Genomic DNA, 5,999 nt, shown 5'->3' on the forward strand with positions numbered 1-5,999 from the left:
AACATGTGATAATGATTTTGAATATGAACATGCCATTCCTCTCCTTTTGCCTTTCCTACCTGATGGGAAGAGACACTCGAAAAGGACCAAACATAATAACACCAGAGTAAAATCAAATGGAAAACATGACCGAAGTCAACATATCATAGGTTTAACCCTTATGTTAAAGAACCTGATAGAAATTCTTTCACTTGTTACTTTTTTGTGCACTGTTACTTGCTGCTTTTAGACAATGAAAACTGGGTTAATGATGTAGTTCTATGGTAGAATTCCTGCTTAGCATGGTTGATGGTCTAGAGTCAATATTCAGAACGTCAATAAAAGCTGAGGGAATGAATGAATGAATGAATACAAAAAGGAAAGACAATTTCCTGTTCCTGTTTCCCACCGAAATCTCCACCTTTCTCATGGAAGTCATACACATTTGGAGACATTTAAAAGGGTACGAGAAACAATTCTTCTGTCCTCTCAAGATGGATGTTCAGACAGAAATATTACACCATGTCATCAGAGAGCTATGCTGGACTTCTTTTTACCACACTTAAGTATGGTTTCTTTTTATCTATTCCTCTAGGGATGGATAGGTATGATACTAAAGTCCTTTAGATGTTTATATTCCAAGATGAAAGAGTTTCGATATCTATCATCTGTCTGTTTGTCTGTCTGTTGGTCTATATTGATCTCTATCTCTATAAAGAGTTAAAACCATAAGTCAAACACTGATAAGCAATTAGAGATGATACAAGATGTAAACATATTCAAAGCTGAAGAGTACATGGGAATGAGTGATTAGAAATACAAAAGATAAATTCATAGAATAATTTGCTAGAGAGATAATCAGGGAAACTGAGGGAAATTTTTCACAGTGGCTACAGGGTTCCACACATTCAATTTAGAAAGTCATCAGACAATTAAATATAAAATATAAAGAAAATAAGCTAAACATCATATTCCAGTCCAATCTATAAGTTCTTGTCATACACTAAATCACTTCTTATAATTTTCCTGGAAAAAGAAAGAAAGAAAAAGATGATCCTGAGAGTATTTGACTATGTGTAAATCAACTGTGTTACCAATCTTGCATTTCTCAGGGGGGTTACTCTTTTCAAGTACTTTTTCTGATTATTAATTGTGTTCTCTCTCTCTCTCTCTCTCTCTCTCTCTCTCTCTCTCTCTCTCTCTCTCTCTCTCTCTCTCTCTCTGTGTGTGTGTGTGTGTGTGTGTGTGTGTGTGTGTGTATGCGCGTGTGTGCCAGATGTTAACGTCAGAGGACAATTTACAGGTATCACTTCAGTTTTGTTTTCCCACCATGTGAACCTGGGGATGAAACTCAGTTTGGAAAGCTTCTGTGACAAATGCCTTCACCCACTGACCTGTCTCTCTGCCTACCCTTCATGTAGGTTTTAAGTGTGCTGAAATGGTAACCATATTGTTTCATCTTCTAAGTCTTTGGTTATTCCTATAACAAACTTCCTGAGTCACAGTAATGGCCTGACTATGTAGAATGAATATGTTTATTTGATGGGTGTTTGGGGAAATATGAAGGTAGAAACTTCAATTATTGCTGAAATCATGAGAGATCTTGAATTAAACTGAGACTTGTCATTTTATTTGCTTGTCTATAAAAAGGTTTTTGGTAGCAATGAGTCACAAACCAAAGTGTCATTATGTCTTTTGATGTCTAAGACAAGCAGATTCTCATATGATTTCATAATTCATTTTTAAAAATCAATATAAACAAGTTTAACTTGGAATTATTTCTGAAGACAATTAATATGCAGAATGAAAATTTAAAACACTGTTTCCAAGCCAACAAATGAGTTCATATTTGTTTAGAATTTACAATGTGTGTAAAACAGACTAAAATGAAATTATCTAGGTAAGACTTTTTTAAAAAAAATATTCATAGTTCTTACTTAGATGGTTTTCCACTTTTTCCAATCTCTGAGTTTCCTGCTTCCACGACAAGAATACAAACTCCAAGATTCCAGTAAGTGTCTCTTCAGAGGAATGTCCCACCTCTTCAGCAAAAAGAAAGGACAGATCATCTCATAAAACAACACTTTCATGTCAAGTTTCCACTGTAGGTTTCCAGCTGAAAGAAGCATCCATGAGTTATACAATGGTCTGCATTTTCTACGTGATGATTTTGAGTATGGAACTAGTCACAGCCCTCTCACATCATAGGATTCTCTTTCCTGTCTTTATCACCAACAACTGTGTCTTTGCTCTGGATTCCTTCAGCACGTAAGATCCCTAGTATCTCTGCCTTTGGATCCCCATCCTGGAATTTTGCCATCTTTTGCCTCCCAACCTTCGTGAAAGAATGCCTTTTTCTTCAAAGGGTGTGGAATGACTTAGTGCCTATCTCCTTTGGTGTTTTCTTCACATTAATTTTCATTTTGATAAAATTTTAAATTATGAAGTGCAGCCCTTTGGTAGACGGACACAAGGATAAGACAAGACTATATAAAACCAAGGCCAGTCTTTTGAAATAAACCAGGTCCAGACATTACACTACTGCAAACAATTTTTATAGCTGCAAAGGTGGTTTTATCATGCCCTAGGAAAACCAGAAATCTAGCTATGCACAAGATAATTTATTGCTCTATTACAAACTGTTCTTATATTCATTTCATGTTTGAAAAATCACAATTACTATTCAAACAAATACCATGCCCCCAGAACATCATGATCTGTATTTAAAGGAAACATTAAATAAAGCAAGGTGGTGGTGCTGAGGCTGTTCTCACATGCTTTAGTTCAGGGGTACCCTACTAAATAAGAAATAAGCCCATAATACAGCAAGTTTGCTTTAGCTTAAGATTGGGATGGCAGCCTGTACATGACACTTAGTATACAAATGTTTCAGACCATCATGCATATTCAAGCATTTGCTTCAACTCTGTGCTAAGGCTGCATGTCCTGACATTTTCTCAAAAGCAAGCCTGTCCATGTAATGGAAATTCACTTCTTTGCAACATGGCTGTTCATAATAACTTCCCTATGACACAGTCACACATTTGGCAAAGTTCAACATCGAGTTGTTATTCAAATAAATATAACTACTAAAATCAGAGGAACACATCTATTAGCAAAAATTGCCTTTTATCTTTTCTGGGTCAATGGTGTAAACATTTGGATAAAATACAGTATGAAAGAATACAGTGTTACATCCCTTGTATTTTGAATTCCGATTTATACTCTGATGGCCTTAAGTGTTTCAGGTTTTTTTCTTTTTTTTTTTTAACAGACTTAATTCACTTTATTTTTCTTGTATGAAAACCCTTATGTGGTGGCCACAGCTGGAGCCTGGGTCCTCTGAACAGAGACTCTGGTGTGGGCTTTCACAAGATGGTCCGTGAGTTCCTGATAAGGAGACTTGGTGAACACAGTCTCTTTCCAGAGGTCAGGGGTCAGGTAGCTGTAGGTCTTGGAGATGGCATCAAAGGTGGCCTTGGCAAAGTTGCCCAGGGTGGCAGTGCAGCCCCTGGCTGACTGTAGCAGTCATCAATACCGGCCATCATCAGTAGCTTCTTGGGCACAGGAGCAGAGACGATGCCAGTGCCTCTAGGGGCAGGGATGAGACGCACCAACACAGAGCCACAGCGGCCGGTCACTTTGCATGGGACAGTGTGGGGCTTGCCAATCTTGTTCCCCCAGTAGCCTCTCCACAGCGGCCGGTCACTTTGCACGGGACAGTGTGGGGCTTGCCAATCTTGTTCCCCCAGTAGCCTCTCCGCACAGGGACAATGGAAAGCTTGGCCAAGATGATGGCCCCCCGGATGGCAGTGGCTACCTCCTTGGAGCACTTCACACCAAGACCAACATGACCGTTGTAGTCCCCAATAGCGACAAAAGCCTTGAACCTGGTCTGCTGGCCAGCCCGAGTCTGCTTCTGTACTGGCATGATTTTTAGAACTCGGATTCCTTAATGGGCAGGGAGAACAGGTAGATCTCCTCCAGGGACTTGATCTTCATGTCCTTAACCAGGCGGCCCAGCTTGGTGACAGGGATCCACTCCTTGTCTTCGGCTTTACCTCCACGAGCCCCGCGGCCTCGACCACGGCCACGGCCTCGACCGCGGCCCCTGAGGCCACTGCCGAAGCCTCCGCGGAAGCCGCTGCGGCCGCCTAATCCCGGGCCCCCGGGTCCTCCAGGCCCTCCTGCTGCACCGGCGTCATCCGCCATTTGGTGTTTTCCCGAAGTAGAAGAAGCTTCAGGTTTTTTTCACTTGAACAGTTTTAACAGTGACTGAAAACATATCAAGAGAAAAGCAGCTCTCTTTTCTTTTTAAGTATCTGAGGTGAGGTGTGACATGATAAGAGCAGATGTCCTGTGGATCTCCTAACTATCTCTAAGCATCATTATGTCTTTTGTTCTAAAAGAAAAAGATCTTCAAATACATAATACCACTATTTTTTATGGCAAAGTCATCGGTGATGCTTGTTTATACATGAAGGAAATCATCCTGTCTTATGTAGATAATTGTTTTTATTTCAACTCTGAGCAAACACTTTACTAAGAAATGACCCATCATAAAAAGTTTAGTTACAATCAGACAATTATATAGCCTTGTGTTTGTTTGTCTTGCGCTTGACTGTGTTGACTTTTAAATTGAGTGGGAAATCATATTTCCTGAAAAGTGGGGCAACCTGAGACATAACAGGGATGCCATTACTTATTGTCCAATAGATAAATTCCAAGTGCTATTGTCCTTAGTATTCCTGACATTGGGGTCAATTAATCAACTGGCTAATATCCATAATTAGCTTGAAGATATCTTCAAGTGATGAAATATTAAAGAGGAGAGAAGACTGATATACAAAAACATAAAAAATGATAAATGACATTTTACAGAATAACATGAAAAATTTACATTGGAAATAGAACATTGGGAAGCATCTTTGAAAATATCATGAACATCTAAGCCTGGTAGTGGATTATTTTGTTTATACTTTCTAAAAGCCTTGGACAAAAGTCATTCTTGATAATACAAAAGCAGGACTCTTGCTGTAAAGAATGTAATGACCTGCATTGAATTAAACTCATAAATAGTCACAAGTGACTTTTTGGGAAAATAAGATGGAGACTTAAATTAGAATGCTAAACTATAGCCAATCATGTGAAACAGTTATTATACATCTTTTTAAATCCTTAAGAGTTGCTACTAATGAATTCTCTCTTGGTTTGTTCTCCTTAGTCTCCATAAAAGCTTAGGAGCCTTTTGCTATATTCCCCGCACTGAAGTCTTCTTGACAACTCCCTTATCCAATATACACCCAAAACATTATCCTTGGCCAACAGCACCTATCTTTAATGTCACTCTGAATCTCCTGGCTCTACCTATGTTATGCTACTTCCTATCACTGTCATAAAATACCTGGCACAGTAAATGTGTAAAGAGAAAAGGATTTGTTTGGAATTACAATTTGGAAGATTCTAATGACATATTGGCCCCATGAATTTGATCCTGTGGGGATATGACATATCATGGTAAGGGTATGTAGTGAGATAAGATGATCAATATCATCAACCAAGAAGCAAAAGGGGAAGGGGAAGAGGCTAGAGTCCCACAAGCCCTCTCACAGGCCCTTGTATGGTGACCAAATTCCTTCCATAACACTTCACCTCCAATAAGCTCATTAAATCCCCACAATGGCAGATACCCAGAGAAACAAACCTTTACCACATATGCATATACTTTTAGTATAGTCTTCTATAACTAGAAGTCTCCTGTAACTAGAACTCCTATTAGTGTGATAAACACCATGATCAAAAGTAACTTGAGAGAGGGAAGGGTTTGACTTGGAAATTATAATCAACCATGGAGAGAAAGCAAGGTATGAACTCAAGACAAGAACCTGGATGTAGGGCCTGAGTAAAGTCCATGATGGAACACTGCTCTGTGACTTGCTCAGATACCTTTCGATAATAGTACGGGTGTATCTGCCAGGTATCACACCACTCCCAATGTGAGCCTAGAATGAAAGAAATAC

General features: G+C 39.2%; 1 pseudogene; it reads right to left on the reverse strand.

Annotated features, from left to right (window-relative positions):
- Positions 1–3,250: 3,250 nt before the first annotated feature.
- Positions 3,251–4,212, reverse strand: LOC101832445 (annotated as a pseudogene).
- Positions 4,213–5,999: the final 1,787 nt, after the last annotated feature.

This window comes from Mesocricetus auratus, unplaced genomic scaffold, assembly GCF_017639785.1.
Source record: "Mesocricetus auratus isolate SY011 unplaced genomic scaffold, BCM_Maur_2.0 Super-Scaffold_100007, whole genome shotgun sequence".
Classification (NCBI taxonomy): domain Eukaryota; kingdom Metazoa; phylum Chordata; class Mammalia; order Rodentia; family Cricetidae; genus Mesocricetus; species Mesocricetus auratus.